Source organism: Aquarana catesbeiana, linkage group LG13, assembly GCF_042186555.1.
Source record: "Aquarana catesbeiana isolate 2022-GZ linkage group LG13, ASM4218655v1, whole genome shotgun sequence".
Lineage (NCBI taxonomy): Eukaryota > Metazoa > Chordata > Amphibia > Anura > Ranidae > Aquarana > Aquarana catesbeiana.
This window is the reverse complement of record NC_133336.1, coordinates 17,758,395-17,782,253: the sequence shown is the minus strand read 5'-3', so window position 1 is coordinate 17,782,253 and position 23,859 is coordinate 17,758,395. Positions and strand designations below refer to the sequence as shown.

The 23,859-nt window shown below is 45.0% G+C and overlaps 1 protein-coding gene across 2 annotated transcripts in view; it reads right to left on the bottom strand.

Moving 5' to 3' along the window:
* ITPK1 (inositol-tetrakisphosphate 1-kinase) overlaps positions 1 to 23,859 on the bottom strand; it is a 230,617-nt gene that overhangs the window by 146,870 nt on the left and 59,888 nt on the right. The window lies entirely within an intron of this gene.

The window sequence follows — 23,859 nt, the reverse complement described above, 5'->3', positions numbered from 1 at the left end:
GCTGACACCCCGCCTCAGTCCTGATGCAAACAGTGGGAGGAGTTATGCAAAAATCAAAATGCCTCAATAGATGGGTGTCAGTCTGAAGGAGTGGGCGTTCCTAGGCAGGCTGTATTTGCATGCAGACCTCCATGAATGAAAGAAACGAAAGCCAGTGAATGAAAGGGGCGGGCTTTCCAGAGAGGCTCGCAGTGTGCAGTGAGAATCAGAGGAAGCCATTTCAGTCCATGAGGGAAGCCGGTACAACTGTGCAAGACTGAAGGGAAGATTTATATCCCCTCAAAGGGCTATACACTATATTACCAAAAGTATTGGGACACCTGCCTTTACATGAACTTTAATGACATCCCAGTCTTAGTCCGTAGGGTTCAATATTGAGTTGGCCCACTGTCACGTACCTTACAGCAGAGTCTGAATGTTGAGGGAGGCCTCTCGCACGGTTCCGGTCCTGACACCCCTGGTAGTGAAGACAGGGAGTGCCAGGGCACAGAAGGGTGCAGGTGCCTGCGGCTGGAGAACTGGAACTCGGAGATTCGGGATCCTCTGAAGACTGATGGAAGAGTGGTCACTAGGACTGTTAGTAGGAGCCGGGCAGGTGTGGATTCAGGAACAACTGCAACGTCAGGTCAGGCAAAGGTTGGCAACGGGCTGGCAGCGAGGTATCCAAAACAGAAGGCAAGTTCGTGGTCAAGGTCAGGCAGAGGTCGGCAACGTGCAGGCAGCGAGGTACAAAGTCAGGAGGCAGAGCCGTAGTAGATAGTCCAAGCCAGAGTCGGTATGATCAGCAAGGTAGGTAGCAGACAAGGGAGATCCGAGAGAGTAGTCAGGAAGCCGGGTAGTCAGGAGCAAGGTAACAGGTCACACAGATATCAGGAAATCAGGAACTAGCTGAAGACGATCCAGCACTAGTGTCAGGCAAGGACCTTGTTTATATGTGGCGCCGAACGCCGGGATTGGTGGACGTGAACGTGCGTGCGTGAGAACGTACACCCGCTCGTATGGCTGTGTGGGTGCGTGCACACGTTCGTACGGATGCGCAGTTGTGCACGTTCGATCCGGAACTCGCTCGTATCTGTCGGGGACACCGCGCATGGCCGTTAGACGCTGCTGCATAGAGACGGAAGCTAGTGCTGTGAGTTCTCTGACACCCACCCTTTGCAGCTATAACAGCTTCAACTCTTCTGGGAAGGCCGTCCACAAGGTTTAGGAGTGTGTCTATGGGAATGTTTGACCATTCTTCCAGAAGTGCATTTGGGAGGTCAGGCACTGATGTTGGACGAGAAGGCCTAGCTTGCAGTCTCCGCTCAAATTCATCCCAAAAGTTGTTCAATCGGGTTGAGATCAGGACTGTGCAGGCCAGTCAAGTTCCTCCACCCCAAACTCGCTCATCCATGTCTTCATGGACCTTGCTTTGTGCACAGGTGTGCAGTCATTAGAAGGGGTCATCCCCAAACTGTTCCCACAAAGTTGGGAGCATGGAATTGTCCAAAATATCTTGGTATGATGATGCCTTAAAAATTCCCTTCACTGGAACTAAGGGGCCAAGCCCAACTCCTGAAAAACAACCCCACACCATAATCCCCCCTCCACCAAATGATTTGCACCAGTGCACAAAGCAAGGTCCATAAAGACATGGGTGAGCGAGTTTGGGGTGGAGGAACATGACTGGCCTGCACAGAGTCTTGACTTGAACCCGATAGAACACCTTTGGGTGCCTGACCTCACAAATGCTCTTCTGGAAGAATGGTCAAACATTCCCATAGACACACTCCTAAACCTTGTGGACGGCCTTCCCAGAAGAGATGAAGCTGTTATAGCTGCAAAGGGCGGAGCCAACTCAATATTGAACCCTACGGACTAAGACTGGGATGCCATTAAAGATCATGTGTGTGTAAAGGCAGGTGTCCCAATACTTTTGTTAATATAGTGTAGATGGCAATATAAACATGAAAGATTTTAACCCTTCTTTATTCTATCTAGAATTAAAAAAATAAAAATAAATAGTTTGCCTTTAGTTGGAATTTAGGCTCTTGGATTCTCTCTGGGACACACAGAGTGCTGGCACAGCGGTGCAGTAAAGCGAGTTATGACAGCAGATTTAATCCCTTCTTGTTTGATGCAGAATTTACGGCGGATTAAAGTCTCCGGCAAGAAGTTGGTGGAGGCTTACAGCGCGGAGGAAGGTTGCATCAACGCCACATTTCTTGGCTTCCCCAGGGCTGTGCGCCCGGCTCGTCGTCTTTTGTGTATTAAACAGTCCTGGCTGCCTCCCGGGGTTTACTCATTTCATCTTTTATGTGGCTGAGCTGCTCATAAACATTTTAGAGATCCGCGAATTGGAAAGACAGAATCCAAACTTGTTTAATGGAGAGGCTAAAACCTGGATGGAATCGAAGCGGGTTTAATGGAGAGAACAAAATCTGGACAGAAGCCAAGTGAGTTTAATGGAGAGGCCAAAAAATCTTGATGGACTCCGAATGGGTTTAATGGAGGCCAAAACCTGGACGGGAATCCAAATGGGTTTAATGGAGAGGCTAAAACCTGGACATAACACGAGTGGGTTTAATGGAGAGGCCAAAACCTGGATGGAATCCCAGCAGGTTTAATGAAGAGACCAAAATCTGGACAGAAACCAAGCAGGTTTAAAGGAGAGACCAAAAAACCTGGATGGAATCTGAATAAGTTTAATGAAGAGGCCAAAACCCGGATAGAATCCAAGTGGGTTTAATGTAGGCCAAAACCTGGAAGAAATCCGAATGGATTTAATGGAGGCAAAAACCTGGACGGAATCCAAGCATGTTTAAGGGAAGAGGCCAAAACCTGGACAGAATCCAATCGGTTTTAATGGAGAGACCAAAACCTGGACAGAATCCGAGCATGTTTAAGGGAGGAGCCAAAACCTGGACATGGCTGGGAATAAAAAGGGACGTACAGCCGTTTAAAACCCCCCTAAGACAGATAGCGTGGAGAAGGATCAAAAACCCAGTTGTTTTTTGGGGGGGGGGTTTTGGTCTGGGTTCACATTGAGGAGATTCTCCTTCTCAATTCCTGTGCCAGAATCAGGGGATCACCTTGAGACAGGAACTGGTGGTGGAAGATATCTTCAACAGAGATATGCAGATTTTCTAGTACAGTGAGGAAAGCGTCCTTCTTTTCTTGTCTGGATGCCACTGAAACACAAATTGAGGGTAAATCTCCCCCATGAAGTCCTAGATGGCAGCAAAACCTGCCCGAAGTTCTAACCTTTTACTAACGCATTCAAAAATATATGTTTATCTCAATATGACCAACTTAAATCCGAAACTGGAATTGCTTCCTCTGATTTCACTGCACACTGTGCAGAGGGAGGGAGGAACCAGGGAAGGCCAAGTATACACAGATTCAACTTCAGTGGTAAAGCTAGTGTTTCGTTAGGTCCTCACATCACATGGTTTGAGAAGTCTAAAGTTGGACAAAAATTTTAGGTTTTTTTAACATGTATGGCGAGCTCAGCAATCTGATCAGACTGACTATACAGTATAGCTAAGTGGCCACCATAGTTCTGAGTCGACTAAAGTGAAGCAACGGGTCCTGGAGCCCCAGGTAAGGGTTAATTTCTCCTGGCGGTTGAATTGGTGACTAATTCTGGGTTGAACGAAGGTAACGGCAGATTGAACTTTGTTCTTTAGCTGTAATGCCAAACACGCCATCACCAGCACCTCCCTGGGCGAGCCTGGGGATTTATAGAACAGCAGATAAAACAGCCCTGGCCATGTTCTCCAATCGATGGTCTATTTCACAGCCATCTACTGGCGAAGTCCATTCCAGGCGAAGATCCCATCCATTGCTTGCAAAGATCAAAGGGAGCCACAGACAATTATGCAAAGTTATTTCCAGCTGGACTCGAAGCAAACTGTCAACAGGTTAATGTTACCCGTCAACAGGTGAATGGACTCGAAGCAAACCGTCAAACATTTTAAATTCTGTTCAGCTGCTCTTGTGATCCAGGCACACCTACTGGAAAAGCATAGTTGGGCCTAGTCCACAGCCATTTACTGGGAAAGTCCATTCCAGTTGAAAATCCCCATCCGTTGCTTGCACATGTCAAAGGCGACCATAGACATGTGCAAAGTCCTCTCCAGCTGGACTGGCAAACTGTAAACAGGTTAATGTACAAATTTTTTATCTCTTAAAACATTTTAAATTCTATTCAGCTGCTCCTGTGATCCAGGCACCCTTGCTAGAAAGCATCGTTGGGCCTAGTCCATGGTTATCAACCGGGAAAGTCCATTCCAGTTGAAGAACTTCATCCACTGCTTGCACAGGTCAGAAGAGGCCATAGCCATGCATGCAATGTTCTCTCCAGCTGGATTGAGGGCAAATTGTGAAAATTTTGCTGGCCACTTAAGAAACACCAAGTGTTTAGCACAGCCGTTCAACCTTTTCAACACAGAGAAACCCTTGAAATAACTTTCCGGCCCCAGGGATCCCCTGCTAAAAATTACAAAATCTACAACTCATGATACATTAGTGTGATGGTCAGTGGGAAGAATGCTCCTTACACTTGTGGTCATTGGGAAGAATTACCCCCTTACAGAACTTATCTGAGAGGCAGAAATGGCTCAAGGAACCCCTAGCAACTTCTAGTCTAGAGGAATCCTTGGGTTCCATGGAGGCCTGGTTGAAAAACCCTGATCCAGCAAGAGTGGTTAAGAGGGCAGCCTCCTGTTAAGAGGTCTTGTTTGGGAAGCCCTTTCAGAACCTGTGGGCATCCCCAATGTTGGCGATGCAGTGAGCGGGGTGGTTACTGCCAGGTACCCCCTGACCCAGTGCGGTTTAGTTTGACGGCTGTTCTATGCTCGTTTGAGTCTAGTCGCAGATCCAGATATGCCAAGCTCTGTGATAAAAGTAAGAGGGAACAGTGTGCATGTGATAAATTCAAAAAGTGCAGCGCTAGGCATAAACCATGTTGCATGTATAAAACAAGCAAAAACAGTAGAAATGTGCAAATGTGAACATAAAACATATAAATGTGCAAACCCAGCTTATATGCATAATAATGTGCAAAGTGCTAAAAGCAACCATTAAAAATAAATGTTGAACAGTCAACATATGAAAACTAGGTGCAAGCAGCCACTGTACATTAAAACAGTTCAAGGTAAGGAAGGCTGAAGATGAGATCCATTCAGTGTGAATAGAGGTTGGCCACCGTCAATTTTGAAACAGTTCAAGGTAAGGAAGGCTGAGGACGAAGATCTATTTAGTGTTGATAGAGGTTGACCACCATCAATATTGAAATAGTTCAAGGTAAGGAAGGCTGAAGATGGAGATCCATTCAGTGTGGATAGAGGTTGACCACCATCAATATTGAAACAGTTCAAGGTAAGGAAGGATCTATTTAGTGTGGATAGAAGTTGACCACCATCAAAACTGAAATAGTTCAAGGTAAGGAAGGCTGAAGATGGAGATCCATTCAGTGTGGATAGAGGTTGACCACCATCAATACTGAAATAGTTCAAGGTAAGGAAGGCTGAAGACGGAGATCTATTTAGTGCGGATAGAGGTTGACCACCATCAATATTGAAATAGTTCAAGGTAAGGAAGGCTGAAGACGGAGATCTTTTTAGTGCGGATAGAGGTTGACCACCATCAATACTGAAATAGTTCAAGGTAAGGAAGGCTGAAGATGGAGATCCATTCGGTGTGGATAGAGGTTGACCACCATCAATATTGAAACAGTTCAAGGTAAGGAAGGCTGAAGACGGAGATCTATTTAGTGTGGATAGAGGTTGACCACCATCAATACTGAAATAGTTCAAGGTAAGGGAGGCTCAAGATGGAGGAGATCTATTCCGTGTGGATAGAGGTTGACCACCGTCAACATTAAAACAGTTCAGGGTAAGGAAGGCTGGAGATGGGGGATCTATACAGTGTGGATAGAGGTTGACCACAATCCACTAAAGGAGTCACCTGGGACTATGCATCCGCCATCCAGAGGGGAGAGTAAATACTCTTACCGGAATGCGTGGACTCTATTGCCAGCGGCAAAGAGTCAAACAAGCATGAAGATGGAACTGTACGTTGATGCTCTAAAGAACGGTCACTGGTGATCCATTACCACAGTGTACCGCAACATCTCATCACCAAGTTGAATCTTGGGCTCCACAGGTCTTGGTGTCCAGGCCTCCACATAGTGTAAAAACCATTTATTTTTAAAAGGTAGAACACTTACATCAATGCTGACGTATACAGGCACGAAAAGATGTGATCACATAAGGAATCCAAACAGTGCAATAACATGGAGCAGGCTCAATACATCAGTGTGCATGCCCTCCTAGTCTCCAGAGCTTCGTCACCCCTGATAAACAGCCAAGCTTGGCCAGCGACCTTACTTTTTTCCCCACCACAGGATAACAGTTTTGCTTGGTCGCTCACCCACTCTCAACAAGCTGAAAACTTTTAAGACTTGAATGTGTAGTCAGATGAGGGAAACCTTCAAACAAGCTCAATAGTTCTGACAAGGTGGCTCCTGTACAGCAAGCAATACAAATAATGAAAGTGTTGTGCGCTGCCACCTAGCTCCAAAATGTAGACCTCTGGCTTCTGCTATCACTGAATGTGTTCCCACGGAAGGTGCAAGATTACATAAACTATATGTGATTGTGCTGCCCAAATAATAAAATGTTAATATAACTGTTATCTATTTTGAATCGATAATAGGGACGATCACATAGTTATTAGGGTTCCACCGATACTAGTATTGGTGCCGAGTATTTGCACAGATATCATGCAAATGCACAGATACCTGAAAACAATTTTCAGGCTCGGCTACTTGAGCTGTCAGTGGGTCTCCCCAGTTTTAAAGAATTCCGGTAATTAAAGTTGTCAAAAAGAAAAAAAAAAAAAAAAAACAGCCGGAAATGTTTATTACCAACATTGCTCAGCTGCTAAAATAAAAAGAAACATTGTTTCTTTTTGTATATTTCTGTTTCTTCACCTGCAGATCAATGGGATGTTCCTCTGTTTAACCCCTTAATAACCCTTAATTTACTCTAATCAGCCTTAATTAACTCCTTATTCTCCTCCATTTAATTGTTATTTTCCTGCTTTTTTTTTAACAATTAAAACTTTTTTTTGTTTTTTTGTTTGCTTTGTTAGTGAATATTTTTACACACACATATATATTAACATATATTTACACAATAAAAAAATATATATATTTATTTCATTCGTAAATAACTTTTCAATGCTTTGTACCATTGCTGACAGCTGAAGTTAAAACAAAACAGTTGCAGTAGGTGTCAGTAATTGGTATCGGCGAGTACTAAAAAAAAAAAAAAAAGTATTGGTGCTCGTTGTAAAAAAATGTTATCAGTGCATCCCTCATGCCCCATACACGCGAGCAGAAATTCCGCCAGCAAAAGTCCGAGGAGAGCTTTTAGTCGGAAATTGCGACCGTGTGTACGCTCCATCGGACTTTTGCTGGCAGAATTTCAGCCAGCAAAAGATTGAGAGCAGGTTCTCTATTTTTCGGTCGGAAAAAGTTCCTATCCGAAAATGCGTTCGTCTGTATGCAATTCGGACGCGCAAAAAAATCACGCATGCTCGGAAACAATTTGACGCATGCTCGGAAGCATTGAACTTCATTTTCTCAGCTTGTCTTAGTGCTGTACGTCACCGCATTCTTGACGGTCGAAGGTTCAGAGAACTTGTGTGACCGGGTGTATGCAAGCCAAGCTTGAGCGGAATTCCGTCGGGAAAACCATCCAAGATTTTTCCGACGGAAATTCCACTCGTGTGTACGGGGCATTATAGTAATGTAACAAAGTGCCGACAAATCTGTGCAGATAATAAAAAAATAATAAATACTGTATAATATCCAAATAGAGATAACAGAAGTCCCAACAGTCCACAAAGTGCTCTAATAGTGCGTCTTCTTAGGAAAAACAGTAGGCTTTATTCTTTAAATCCACTCCGCCACATCATAAAATGGTGCTCCGCCACCTGGTGAAATGCACGCTCACCTCAAATTCAAGACCCACAAATGGGCCAACGAAGCATGTAAGGAATCAATCCAGTACACCAGATAAGGGTCCTCCACTCAAGTCCTCCTTTACTGGCTTAGCTCCTCCCAAGGGAGTAACTCTCCATAAAGTTCTCAGGAAAAAAGGGAAACAATCTCCAATGGTGTAGTGTATATATATATATATATATATATATATGCGCACATACATATACCATAGTTTGTGGACGCTATAACTTTCCCGCAAACTAAATAATATACACTGATTTGGGCGATTTTCACAAAAAAAAAAAAATGTAGCAGAATACATTTTGAGCTAAATTTTTGAAGAAAGATTATTTGCAAAATTTTATAACAAATGAAGAAAAACACATTTTCTTTTCCAAAATTTTCAGTTTTATTAATTTATAGCACAAAAAAAAAAACAAAACAAAAAAAAAAAAACAGTGGTGATAAAATATCACCAAAAGAAAGCTCTGCTTATGTGAAAAAAATAAATAAATAAATTTCATACGAGTAGCATGACCACGCAATTGTCATTCAAAGTGCGACCACGCTGAAAGCTGAAAATTGGCCTGGGCATAAAGGAGATGAAAGTGACCATTTGGGATTCAGCTTTCAATAATGTGAGTAGATTTCTCACCACCCCATCTTCTCCTCTATGACCAGTTTAAAAGGTTCAAGCCCACCCAATATCTCACCACTGATGCAAAATATTTAAAAAAAAGGCATAGGGCAGTTCAGCTCTACTTCACCCACGCAAAACAGAAATGGTGGTTTGGGGTGGACTGACACATTGTTCCTAGAAGCAATAGAAGGTGCAGCTTGACAAAGTTCCCTTTGTCTTCGTTTGTCCTGGGTTTGTCTCTCCCAGCTGTCATGGATTACATTAAAAAAAAAAAAAAGGAGACCCTGCAAGCCATCAACTTAATCGTAGGGAGCTACATGACAAACAACATTAAGGCCAGCAGACACTGAACAGTAAACAGGACGAGGGAAGAACCTGCTCCGAGCAGGTCTTTAACGGCTTTCTATCCATCATCAGCCGCCAGGGTTTTCTGCAAGACGCAAGACGGTGTGGGACTATTATAGAATCTGGGGGAAAATGTGAGATGTGGCTGCTGGTGAGAGGCTGGAGCTGAATGTAGCGTGCCAATCCTTGGGTTGTGCCATAATTGGACATTAGAATGTACGCCATGCAGCTCTCGTTCAGTTATTGCCAGCTAGGCCAAAGCCAACTGAACCCACTTCCACAGGCTGATAGCCATAAAAGGGTTGGAGAAACTACATTGCTGGACAAAAAAAAAAAAATTATGCATCAACCCCCATCATTTCCACCTCATACACTATATGGTCCAAAGTTGGACACCTGACCGTCACACCTATATGACCTTGTGTGACATCCCATTTCGAAACCATGGCCATTACCATGGAGTTGTCCACCTTTGCAGCTATAAACAGCCTCCATCTTTTGGGAAGACTTTCCACAAGATTTTGGAGGTTGCATGTTGGAATTTGTCAGACAAAAACAGGTTTGGGACTTTGTATGAGGCGCACATAGACATGCGCCTCCATCCCTGTGGCGTTGCCAAAAATGTTGGAATTTGTCATTTTTGAGGTCAGGTACTGATGTTGGATGAGAAGACCTGGCTCACAATTGGTGTTCCAATTCATCCCAAAAGATGTTCAGTAGGGTTGAGGTCAGGACACTTGAGTTTCTCCACATCAAACTGGTCATACCATGTCTTTATGGAGCTGCCTTTGTACACAGGAGCAGTGTCATGCTGGAATACAAAAAGGAGTCTTCCCAAAACTGTTACCACAAGGTTGACAGAGCACAATTGTCTACAAAGTTTTCATATGCTGTAGTATTAACAGTAATTTCCCTGTTAACAACTGAGCTCCATCATTTGGAGGAGATTCCACAAAATTTTGACCATATAAGTAGGGGTGATGGCCTGGAGAACAATATCCTTCACCGGAACCATCTGAACTCAAATATTTGGAGAGGGGCCCACATACTTTTAACCACATAGTGTACATGGATACCCTTCTCTGTCCATCACCATAGTCCCATCAGATCAGAGTTTGTCTTAGTTGGCCATGTAGAAGTCACCATAGCATGCGGTTATACTGCCTCCTCGGTTTTCCCCTGTCCCTCAGGTCACCTAATTATTCACTATCCCAGTCCCTCCAGCTGTACCTTCACTGGTATCACTACTGGCAGGACTTTGACATTTATCGGCACCAACAGAATAGACACAAAGCCCATGCAGTAGAAAGAAGGACCCTATTCCAGGTTACCCACCCAGGCTCCATGCAGCTTTTCCCATGACGCGTTGGACCCCTGCGCAAGCATTGTGTCCGTCTCTAATCCAAGAAGCTTAGGCTCCAGCTGAAGACTGGTTGAGTTTGGACAACAGGAAGTCAATGAACTCCAGGGTGGTGCCAAGCCACAGCCTGTCCACTTAAAAAACAAAACCAACTTTTCTTAAACAGTTACATATAAACTTTGTCTACATTTTTCTCTTGTGCAGCCAGTCCTTGCGTCTGCCCGTGTCCCCATGTAATATTTCTGTTCTTCTGTGATGGGCGAGTCTTCCATATTTTAAGCCTACTATTGTTCTACTAGGAGAGGTCCACATGCCTCCTGAAAGGTCTGGACTCTGGCTGACCTACGTGTTCTGCCTGAACTCTAGCCAACAGTAATGATAGCATTGCAACATTATTTCAGGCTTCATAAAAAAACAAGAGACATTTTTAGCAGTGAGAAGGTAAAGTGAAATCTACATAGAAAAGTTACACTTTGCTGTGTCATAGAACAGTGGTCACAATATGGTGGACTGCGTTCCGGACGTGGAGCGAGAGATGCTTCTGTCCAGACCATTAGCCTGCCAGTCTGCAATGCTGGATCCCTGCTACTCAGCAGTCATTGATGGCTAGGACTGCTGGTGTCCTAGCAACCAATGCCCCGCCCCCTGCAGCAAGAATCTCCGCCCAGCTCCCACCCCCTGCAGCTCACTTCTCCAGCTCCCACATTTTGCTTGCCTGACTAAAGGGACATATCCATCAGATACAGGTACACGGTTAAATTTGATGGGCTCTACCAGTCTATAGGCACACTACGATGGACCACAACTGATCTGTAAGGTTAATCCAATGGGGGCACCAGATGTAAGGGGGTGGCACTCCGGTGGGGGGAACCAGATGTAAGGGGGGGCACTCCGGTGGGGGGAACCAGATGTAAAGGGGGGCACTCCGGTGGGGGGAACCAGATGTAAAGGGGGGCACTCCGGTGGGGGGAACCAGATGTAAAGGGGGGCACTCCGGTGGGGGGAACCAGATGTAAAGGGGGGCACTCCGGTGGGGGGAACCAGATGTAAAGGGGGGCACTCCGGTGGGGGGAACCAGATGTAAAGGGGGGCACTCCGGTGGGGGGAACCAGATGTAAAGGGGGGCACTCCGGTGGGGGGAACCAGATGTAAAGGGGGGCACTCCGGTGGGGGGAACCAGATGTAAAGGGGGGCACTCCGGTGGGGGAACCAGATGTAAGGGGGGGCACTCCGGTGGGGGAACCAGATGTAAGGGGGGGCACTCCGGTGGGGGAACCAGATGTAAGGGGGGGCACTCTGGTGGGGGAACCAGATATTAATATTTGACCCAACCATGACCAGAGGTCCTTGATCAGAGCTATGCTTGTGGGGGTGATAAACATTTGGAGAACCTTTCCAAAGGGTTCTCTCCCTGCCTCTTGAATTTCTGCCTGGAGACGTGTTTAGACCAGTGGCTGTCAACGTATGAGCTAAAGGGTGCTTCAAATGCAGCCCCTGACATCACTTAAGGGCCACAGATAATGTTCAATATATGTAACGCTTGCGAGGACTCAGACATTGCAGACCCAAAAGAGCAAATGAGGGTCAAAGAGTGTGGACAGGATACATTGTTGACTGGGGATATGCTGCAGAAGAGAATACACAACTGGGAACATGTTACATGTAGACACTAGTAGAGGTCAATGCTATTACCTTAATGTTTCCACTACAGACTACTGAGGTCCAAGGGCCACACATCATATACCACAGGGCCGCAGGTTGGGCACCAGGGGTCTAGATGGATCTCTGCTTGGGCCTTGCCTCAGCCCAGAATTGCTGGGTAGAAGCTACAGCTGGATATTTAAGGATTCATCACCCAAAGATCTTTGATGGCTTTAAAAAGACTAATGTGGCTGGCTCCCAACCTTTTTTTTCTACCCCCCCAACAAGAATCAGAGTCCAAGTTGAAAATGCTAGTCTACCACCCTACTTGGGTTTTCATAGGCTGAACATTACCTCCTTGTAGTGCATACCCACACATTTCAATACATAATTTTTGTCTTGAATCCCAGACTATGAACCTCACACTCTGGCAAGCCCTGATGATTGGGGTGAAGTCAGGCCCCCAAAATGCAATGGCAATTGTACTCAATTAGTATTTGGAACAAACTTCATTTTGGAACTAATTTCTGGGTGTCAGAGCAAGAGAACGTCACCAGCACACCATGGATCTCCAGAACGGGTCCAAAGATATATTCAGTGATCACATTGCTACAGCAGGTTTCAACATTTTGGAGCCTCGCCGGACCCCTTCATCAGTCATGCGTTGGTCACAGGCCTAACGAAGGGGTCCTGCGAGGCTCCGAAACGTTGCTATCTGCTGTAACGATGCGATTGCTGAATAAAGCTTTGGGTCTGTTTTGGAGATCCATGGAGTGCTGGTGACATTCCCTTGCTCTGACTTTTCATGGTTCCAGCCGGGGGGTCGCTTTAGCCCTCACTTACAGTAAATGCACAGTCATTTGAAAAAAAGCTTCTATTTTTATCTTCAGGTTTCTTGGCCACCAATCCACCCCCCACAGTGCTACTTAGGGAGGTCATTCTCAACCACTCAGAGAGGAGGAGTGCTAAACCAACTTTCAGATATGCATGATGTTCTGGTATTAATCTGGTCCCAAAGGGGGCCCAGAGATCTGCTATTGACAAAAACAAGGATAATTCTCATTGTGTCCCCTATATAGAAGTCTTCTTTTTCTCTTTCCTGTCCCAATGCTTAGGGCACTGCCTGGATCTGAGTTCCTAACACGAAAATAAACCGGGCTTTGGGAACCGAGACGTGCCAAGTCCTTGAGCGTGATGGGTTCCCGACGTCTCTCTTTTGCTGTTACTGGCTCGGCATTGGACGCGTCTCACGTTTTCCCCATGCTCTGGATCGTAGGCACTTGTCATTAATATTTCATGTGAAAATAAACCATCTCCCATGTTTCAGGAAAACAGCCGTTCCCTGGCAACGGCAAACAAGAAAATCTCTTCCTGACTCAACAGCGAGAAAAGGCTTTTTCACTCTGGAGAAAGAAAAAAAAACAAAAAAAAAAAAAAAACGCGTGGAAAGCAAGCTAAGGCAGGGAGCATCTGCCAAACCTCTGTCTTCAATGGTGAATTCCCGTACAGCTGAGGTCCCCAATCTGTAGCTCAGGAATCACATATGGTCCCACCACTAAGCACTTACTTGCCCACTACCAGATATCCTTCGAAATGTTATGTCTATACCAACCTGCACCAGCCCAAAAATTGCATACAGAGGAATATAACACTATCCTGGAACCAGAGCTTTTTCTCCACACTGAAGAAAATGGGCCATACCAACAAGGGGAGGGAGGGGGTATACTATGACTGCAGCAGAATCCTGGAGCAGCAGTGCATGGCAACCAATCAGCTTCCAGCTTTCATTTTCAAAAGCTTAACCACTTGCCCACTGGGCACTTTCACCCCCCTTCCTGCCCAGGCCAATTTTTTCAGCTTTCAGCGCAGTCACACTTTAAAAGACAATTGCGCTGCCCGGTGTTTCACTGGCTTACCGCTTTCACCGGCGTGCCCGAGAAACGATCTGCCGGTGCGGCCGGCTGGTCACAGAGGTGAACGGAGACCAAATGGTCTCGGATCGCCTCTATGGTCTTGGAGGACCGAAGCAATGTCATGATGTCACTTCCAGTCCAGGGTGGAAGTGGACAATTATTTATTTTATTTCTTTTTAAAGCAAAAGATCAAAAATGTTTGTTTCTTTTTTAATCTTTTGCTTTTAAAGCTAAAGAGGACCTGTCATCCTTATTTCTATTACAAGGGATGTGTAAAGTCTTGGAGTGGACTATAAGGGACTATATACAAGATTTTAGTCATGAGAACGGTATCATTAGCAGTAATCAGCATGGATTCATTTAGAATCGTTCTTACCAAACCAATCTATTAACCTTCTATGAGGAGGTGAGTTGCCATCTAGATAAAGGAAGGCCCGTAGACGTGGTGTATCTGGATTTTGCAAAAGCATTTGACACAGTTCCCCATAAACATTTACTGTACAAAATAAGGTCCGTTGGCACAGACCATAGGGTGAGTACATGGATTGAAAACTGTCAACAAGGGTGAGTACAGAGGGTGGTGATAAATGGGGAGTACTCAGAATGGTCAGGGGTGGGTAGTGGGGTTCCCCAGGGTTCTGTGCTGGGACTAATCCTATTGATTTTGTTCATAAATTACCTGGAGGATGGGATAAACAGTTCAATCTCTGTATTTGCGGACTATACTAAGCTAAGCAGGGCAATAACTTCTCCGCAGGATGTGGAAACCTTGCAAAAAGATCTGAACAAATTAATGGGGTGGGCGACTACATGGCAAATGAGGTTCAATGTAAAAAAATGTAAAATAATGCATTTGGGTGGCAAAAATATGAATGCAATCTATAGAATGGGGGGAGAACCTCTGGGGGAATCTAGGATGGAAAAGGACCTGGGGGTCCTAGTAGATGATGGGCTCAGCAATGGCATGCAATGCCAAGCTGCTGCTAACAAAGCAAACAGAATATTGGCATTAAAAAGGGGATCAACTCCAGAGATAAAACAATAATTCTCCCACTCTACAAGACTCTGGTCCGGCCGCACCTGGAGTATGCTGTCCAGTTCTCTAAAAAAAGTGATCAAAATAAAAAAAATTAAAAAGGGGCAATGTAAAAATAAAATAAGAAAAAAAATTTAAAGTGCCCCCCCATACCTCCGTGCTCACACCCAGAGGCGAATGCATACATAAGTCGCTCAAACGTATGTAAAAAGGTGTTTGCACTACACATGTGAGGTATCGCCGCAAATGTTAGAGCGAGAGCAATAAATTCTAGCACTAGACCTCACTCTAATTCTAAACAACCTGTAAAATGTTTAAAAGCATGACCCATAGGAGATTTTTAAAGCGGTGTCCCAGCCGCAATTTTTTTAAAAGTCAGGAGCTACAATGTCGCCCCCCCCCCCCCCCCCAGGCCGATCCGTCCATCAGATCGGGTGCCGGCGCCGCCATCTTAACGAGGGGAAACAGGCAGTGGAGCCTTGCAGCTTCACTGCCCGTTTCCTACTGCGCATGCGCGAGTCGCGTGGCGCTTTGTGAATGGCCCTGTTGTTTTCTGGGGACACACATGTCCCAGAATACAATGGGGCAGCTCGCCGAAGAGGAGGAAGTGCCACGGAATAGGAAGAGGCAGATTAGGAAGACTGCCTAGCAACAGTGGTTTCTGATAAGTAAAAAAAAAATTTTTTTTTTCAAATTTTTTTTTATATATTTTTTTGAGAATGTTAATGTAATTTTTTATTTTAGGGTGGACCTCCGCTTTAAGTACCATATTTTGTCGCCATTCAACGAGCCTGTGCACTTTTAAAGCGTGACATGTTGGGTATCTATTTACTCGGCGTAACATCTTTCGTATTTAAATAAAAAAATTGGGGTATGTACTGTGTCTTGTATTTCTTTTTTATTCATGATAGTGTACTTTCCAAAAAAGATGCGTTTGAAAGCCGCTGTGCAGATACAGTGTCACATTTAAAAAAAAAAAAAAAAAAAAATCGCCATTTTATTCCCTAGAGTCTTTGCTAAAAAAAAAAAAAAAAAAATGTATATGATAAATGAAAAAAAAATTATATATATCTCGAGATAGAGATAGATCTATATAATATATATATATATATATATATATATATATATATATATATATATATATATATATATAAGAGATATATCTATTAGATAGATATATATTATATTTATATATACATACACAGTGTATATATACATTATATATATATATATATAATATATATATATATATATATATATATATATATATATATAGATATAGATATATAGACATAGAGAGAGATCTCTCTCTATAATATAATATATATATATATATATATATATATATATATATATATATATATATATATATATTTTTTTTTTTTTTTTTTTTTTTTTTTTTTTTTTTTTTTTTATTTATTTTCTTTTTTTAGGGGTTCTATGTAATTTTCTAGAAAAAAAAAATTGCAGATTTTTACATGCAAACAAAAAGTGCCAGAAAAGGCCTGGTCTTCAACGGTGGGATGCGGGTGCCAGATGTAAGTGTTGCATCCAATTTATATGCACATGGTAGGTGGGCATGCTGCTCCACACATATTGCGACAGTATAATAAAATCAAATGGCCCCACCTAACAACTGTACATTTATCTTCTCAATCAGCACATCACCCACAGTTATTACCTCTTGTATCTCTTGACCTTCCCTCTTAGATTGTAAGCTCTAAGGAGCAGGGCCCTCTGATTTCTACTGTATTAAAGTGTATTGTATTTGTACTGTCTACCCAAGTTGTAAAGCGCAATGTAAACTGTTGGCGCTATATAAATCCTGTATAATAATAATAAAAATCCAGTTTTGAGTAAGAAATACATTTAAATGAAGTTTTTTGTGCCCAGAGCTCTACTTTACAAACAAAAATAATAATAAATAGAAGTCTATTAATAGCCGTGGTCGAGTTATTTTCACTTCCCAAGAAATAAGGCGAGACTGTCCAACGCAGCTCCACAGATTGACACAACAGACAGAATTAAAAAAAAAATGAATTCCCAGAATATCAATTTAGTACTTTTATAAATAGACCCCAATTAGAAGGTCAGAATTCCCTTCGATCCCGTCACCACATAAAATCGGACCCGGGCCAAGAGCGGAACGATGAATGCTGGAGACAGTACAGAGGGATGGATGGCACTCCGGTCTGGTTGGCGCTCCGGTCTGGTTGCACACTACACACGTCTCTGGAGGGAGGGGCTCATGTAAGTGGAGATAATGGATCACTAATATGTGTTCAGTGCAATCAGAGACTTCACAGTGCTGACCTCCCCTACACTGCAGGCAAATCAATACTTTGCAATGCACCGTCCTCCATCCCAATGTAAAGACTCAGCAGTTCTCATCCACATAATCCAGTGTAATAGGACAGAGCAAAGGGACCTGCGGTTGTATTTTGCCGTTTTTATTTTTGTGATTTGATACGGATCTAGATTTCACTCCTACGTTTGGATCATCTTTCAGTTCACAATAATAACCTCCGTTTCCCCAAACACCCCACCCCAATTTTTTATCTTTTTATTTCCTTTAACCGCTTGCCTACCGAGAACCTTCATCCCCTTACTACCCCGGCCAATTTTCAGCGCTGTCACGCAACACCGTACCCATATGACATTTTTTTTTTTCATTTTTTACACACAAATAGAGCTTTCTTTTGTTGGAATTTAATCACCACCACTGAGTTTAATTTTTTTTCCCTAAACAAACAAACAAAAAAGAACAAAAAATGTTGAGACCGATGTGCGCTGGTGAGGCTGCACTGCTAGGCAATGATAGGCTGCACCATAGGCGGGCAACACCCAAATCACCCCGTGCTGGGCAGATTCCCCCAGGAGCTAGGCTGCAGAGAAAGGCACAAGGGAAATCTCTGCCCTCCGCTGTGTTAATTTTGGCAGCAAATTTTAATCTAGTTTTAGTCTTCGGACTAAAATAGCATTTTAGTTTTAGTCCCATTTTAGTCTTCTGCAATTGTTTTTGTCGTATTTAGTCGACTAAAATGATTTTAGTCGACTAAAACTAATTTTAGTCATCTAAAATCTAATGGGTGTAGTTAAATTGTAATGCATTATTCAAGCATTTCTCTACAATTTCCAAACTCATTATATACAGCTGGAGTGAAAAATCGAATAAATTATTTATTATGGTATTGAGGTATGTACATGCACTACAAGACCAGTATTAATTTTGACGTCAAATTTCAATTTAGTTTTAGTCTTAGTCTTGACTAAAATGGCATTTTCGTTTTAGTCCCGTTTTAGTCTTTTGACTAAAATGCCATTTTAGTCCTATTTTAGCCATCTCAAATTGTTTTAGTTTTAGTCGTATTTTAGTCGGCTAAAATGTTTTAGTCGGTTTTAGTCGACGAAATTAACACTGGTCCTCCGTTCCTTTTTCTGTCTCAAAGTGAGACAACATTGATCTGTTTAAATCAAAGCCCTGCTAATGGGCTCCTAAAAAAAAAAAAAAAAGTTGTAAAAAATAAATAAATAAAAAATAATGATAAAAATAAATATTGTAAACAATAATTTAAAAAATTGTAAAAAAAAGTAATAAAAAAATAAAATAAAAAACAGACACCAACCTCTCCTCTACCAATGCTGTCCACTGCCCTACTGCCATATATACACACACACACACATATAAACACACACAGCTTTGGGGTGCACACCCCAATGCAATAGGCTGCGCACACCTATGGGCTGCACTAATGAGGTGGCATGGATTGACATCACTGATGGGCACTGTTGGGGCTGCACTGATCATCAGGATACCGATGATCAGTGTAGAAGTCCCCTGTCAATACTAGCGGATTACCGGCTCTCTCCTCTGTTCACACTCCGACAACATGAGAAAAGGATAACTGGCAAGTGCGTTTACATCGTGATCAGCTGTGATTGGTTCTTTACCCCTATCTGAGATCAGCAAAAGGACACAGAAATCACAGAGCGCGCCCGGGTGTACGCTGCAGTGGGTGCCTGCGGTTTTGGGAGGACACTGTAGGACGTCCTCCCAGAACAGGACAAAACGCGCTGTAGCCGTCATTTGGTTATAGCACAGTCGGCAAGTGGTTAAGGACCCAGGCCCATTCTGACACCTTTTGTTTACACGTAACAAATAGTATTTTTTTTTTGCTAGAAAATTACTTAGAACCCCCCAAACAATTTATTTATTTTTTAGCAGAGGCCCTAGAGAATAAAATGGCGGTTGTTGCAATTTTTTTTTTTTTTTTTTTATGTCACACGGTATTTACGTGGCAGTTTTTCAAATGCAATTTGTTTGGAAAAAAATACAATTGCATGGATTAATAAACAAAAACAAAAAACAAACAACAAGCTAAATAAAATATAAAAATAAATATACAGCTAAATGTAAAAAAATATACATATATTTTTTTTTTACTATTTTGGGCCAGTTTTTCTTTTGATAATAAAAAAATAAGCATGTATCCATTACCATTTACTACCAAATGAAATTTGTTCTTATAAAAAAAAAAAAAAATCACGGTATAATACACCTGGATACACAAGGAAGTTGTGATGATATGTACGGCTTTACCAACGTATGTCAGAGTTGCAAAATTGGGCTTAGGAATTAAGATTTGTTTTACCCTTAGGCGTGAAGGGGTTAATGAACATAAGTGTATACCCTCCCCCCTTTTTTTTTTTGGGTTCCCTACAAAGTCCTAATAAGAGGTTTTTGTATAGAAAAGCTCACCAAGCTCTGGAGGGACCTGATGTACTCTATGAGAATACTGCTATTCGTTAAGTTTAGTAAATGGCTTACAAGCCCCCCTTTGGCAAACCTTACTAAAGCTTTTACAGCTGTACAGTATAAACAACGGGGGTTTGCCGGATCCAAATCTAGAACACAATTCTGCAACAAAAAGTAACATAAAAAAGGTTCCCATGAGGACATGAATGGACGGGCTTCTCGCTCCCAGACCCGCTGCCACCCAATGACTTCACAAGCTCTGAAGGCACGTCCTCAGAGAAGTTGGGCATAAAACAAAGCCAGAAGCTTTCTCTGCCTCAAAAGGTTACAAATACGCCTGAAAGGGCAAGATAAACAATTATGAAAGGAAAGCCACATATAACACTTCCTGAGAAAACCAATTCTTCCTGATTCTAAGGAATAAGCAAACACAGACAAGCCGAAAAACAAGTCCAGCGATGTCGGCATCACAGCTGACGTTTCAAACAGCTGTCGGGTGCATGCCACCTCCACTGCGAGTAAAGGAAACCATGCAGTGTAGCCTTACGGCTTCACGCCGGGAACCCTACTGCGCACGCGCGAGACTGCGCATGCGCGAGGCTCCTCTCCTCTCTCCTACTGGCCCGGCGACAGAGGGAGGAGGAGGGTGACGTCAATAGCCGTGGCTCCCGGAAGAGGGAACAGGATACCCGTCAAAGACAGGTATCCTGTCTCTGCCCCCCCCCGAAAGGTGCCAATTGTGGCACCAGAGGGGGAGAGGACACAAATGAGTGGAAGTTCCACTCTTGGGTGGAACTCCACTTTAATGTATTTGATGATTTTATATATCTCCCCTAAACTGTGTTCTATAGGGGTTATTTTTAATATTTTTAAGTAAAACACTTGATTTTACGCTCAATGTATGTGATATATCTGTCATGGTTATGCAACAGAGTTTCTCGGTCAGCTTACCTGTCTCCATGTGTTCATCTCTAGAGACTAGCTGACCCTCACCTGACTGGTTTTGTAACCTCTCCTCTAAACATGGCCCCACCCCAGGCCCTATCAGGGAACCCTATATTAACCTGTGAACTGCAAGCCAGCAGTGCTGATCAACCATTGTGTGTTAGCCTCTGTGTGTACTTGCTGTGTTTCCTACGTCTGATTCCAGTTACCGACTTTGGCCTGTTCTTAACTATTCCTGTCTGCTCGTGACCCTGACCTTTGGCGTGTCCCCGACCATCACTGTTTGCCTGTGACCCTGAACCTTGGCGTGAACGCTGTTGTCCTTGTCTGCTTGTGGCCCCGACCTTGGCTTGTCCCTTACTTTCCTTGTTGTTCCAGCCTGCTGCCTCCTTCCTCTTCTCCTGTAGTCTACCGTGAGCGTTAGCTGTTAGACCCTGGGGGCTGCGACCTGGAGCCAGACTGCAGCGCAGTCCATCCTCACCACTAGAGGCTCTGGTGAACACCTGCTGGCTTATAAACTCCGCACCCTGGGGAATCTATGCTCTAGCTCCCAGTGGGATCTGTGTCAGTGATCCAGTAGACCTGCTTCCTGAACCTCCCAGGGTTCAATCCACAGCAGTCAGTCCTAGGGTCCACTACCTAGCGGTGAACTTCTGACTCCTACAGAGTGGATCTGTCACCTAGCCTCAAGGTGACCTGACAATATCCTTTTGATATCGCAAAGTCCCGCTGTTTTTTCCCCTAGTTCCTCTGTGGACTTTGTTGTTTAAACCTCCTTGCAGGTAACGTGCAGCAATAAAGACATCACAGGGGTCTCTCTCTTCCCAATTGTATAAGACAGGGGTGTCAAACTCAATTTCATCACGGGCCGCATCAGCAGTATGGTTGCCCCTCAAAAGGGTCAGCTGTGCTACGTACAGAGTGCAGGGTCCAGGGGGCGCGCTACGTACAGAGTGCAGGGTCCAGGGGGCGCGCTACGTACAGAGTGCAGGGTCCAGGGGGCGCGCTACGTACAGAGTGCAGGGTCCAGGGGGCGCGCTACGTACAGAGTGCAGGGTCCAGGGGGCGCGCTACGTACAGAGTGCAGGGTCCAGGGGGCGCGCTACGTACAGAGTGCAGGGTCCAGGGGGCGCGCTACGTCCAGAGTGCAGGGTCCAGGGGGCGCGCTACGTACAGAGTGCAGGGTCCAGGGGGCGCGCTACGTACAGAGTGCAGGGTCCAGGGGGCGCGCTACGTACAGAGTGCAGGGTCCAGGGGGCGCGCTACGTACAGAGTGCAGGGTCCAGGGGGCGCGCTACGTACAGAGTGCAGGGTCCAGGGGGCGCGCTACGTACAGAGTGCAGGGTCCAGGGGGCGCGCTACGTACAGAGTGCAGGGTCCAGGGGGCGCGCTACGTACAGAGTGCAGGGTCCAGGGGGCGCGCTACGTACAGAGTGCAGGGTCCAGGGGGCGCGCTACGTACAGAGTGCAGGGTCCAGGGGGCGCGCTACGTACAGAGTGCAGGGTCCAGGGGGCGCGCTACGTACAGAGTGCAGGGTCCAGGGGGTGCCCTATGTACAGAGTGCAGGGTCCAGGGGGCGCCCTATGTACAGAGTGCAGGGTCCAGGGGGCGCGCTATGTACAGAGTGCAGGGTTCAGGAGTGCATTATTCACAGAGTGCAGATTTCAGGGGCATGCTGTATACAGAGGGCAGGGTTCAGGAGTGTGTTACGTATGAAGTTCTGATTTCAGGGGCATGCTATATACAGAGGGCAGGGTTCAGGGGTGCGCTATGCACAGAGTGCAGATTTCGGGGGCATGCTATATACAGAGGGCAGGGTTCAGGCGGTGCGCTATGTACAGAGTTCAGGGGGTGCGCTATGTACAGGGTTCAGGGGGTGCGCTATGTACAGGGTTCAGGGGGTGCGCTATGTACAGGGTTCAGGGGGTGCGCTATGTACAGGGTTCAGGGGGTGCGCTATGTACAGGGTTCAGGGGGTGCGCTATGTACAGGGTTCAGGGGGTGCGCTATGTACAGGGTTCAGGGGGTGCGCTATGTACAGGGTTCAGGGGGTGCGCTATGTACAGGGTTCAGGGGGTGCGCTATGTACAGGGTTCAGGGGGTGCGCTATGTACAGGGTTCAGGGGGTGCGCTATGTACAGGGTTCAGGGGGGGCGCTATGTACAGGGTTCAGGGGGTGCGCTATGTACAGAGTGCAGGGTTCAGGGGGTGCGCTATGTACAGAGTGCAGGGTTCAGGGGGTGCGCTATGTACAGAGTGCAGGGTTCAGGGGGTGCGCTATGTACAGAGTGCAGGGTTCAGGGGGTGCGCTATGTACAGAGTGCAGGGTTCAGGGGCATGCTGTATACAGAGGGCAGGGTAAAGGAGTGTGTTACGTACAGGGTGCTGGGTTCAGGGACATGCTATATACAGAGTTCAGGGACATGCTATATACAGAGTTCAGGGTCATGCTATATACAGAGTTCAGGGTCATGCTATATACAGAGTTCAGGGTCATGCTATATACAGAGAGCAGGGTTCAGGAGTGCATTATGCACAGAGTGCAGAGTTCAGGGGCATGCTATATACAGGAGGGCATGGTTCAGGGACATGCTATATACAGAGAGCAGGGTTCAGGGGCATGCTATATACAGAGTGCAGGGTTCAGGAGTGTGTTACATATGAAGTTCTGATTTCAGGGGCATGCTATATACAGAGGGCAGGGTTCAGGGGTGTGTTACGTATGAAGTTCTGATTTCAGGGGCATGCTATATACAGAGGGCAGGGTTATGGGGTGCCCTATGTACAGAGTGCAGGGTTCAGGAGTGCATTATGCACAGAGTGCAGATTTCAGGGGCATGCTGTATACAGAAGGCAGGGTACAGGGGTGTGTTATGTACAGGGTGCAGGGTTCAGGGACATGCTATATACAGAGGGCAGGGTTCAGTGACATGCTATATACAGAGAGCAGGGTTCAGAAGTGCATTATGCAGAGTGCAGAGTTCAGGGGCATGCTATATACAGTGGGCAGGGTTCAGGTGTGCGCTATGTACAGAGGGCAGAGATTTAGGGGTGCGCAATCTACAGTGTGCAACCCCAACCCCCCCTCCCCAAAGCTGCCTCGCATCCCTCTCTCACACCCGGCTCTAGTAACTACCTGTGTAGATGTCTCTGCATTACCTTGCAGGGAGATCGTTCTCTCTCTCTCTCGGATTCTGGAGATGTGACCCCACCATGCCCCGCAGTAAGTGCA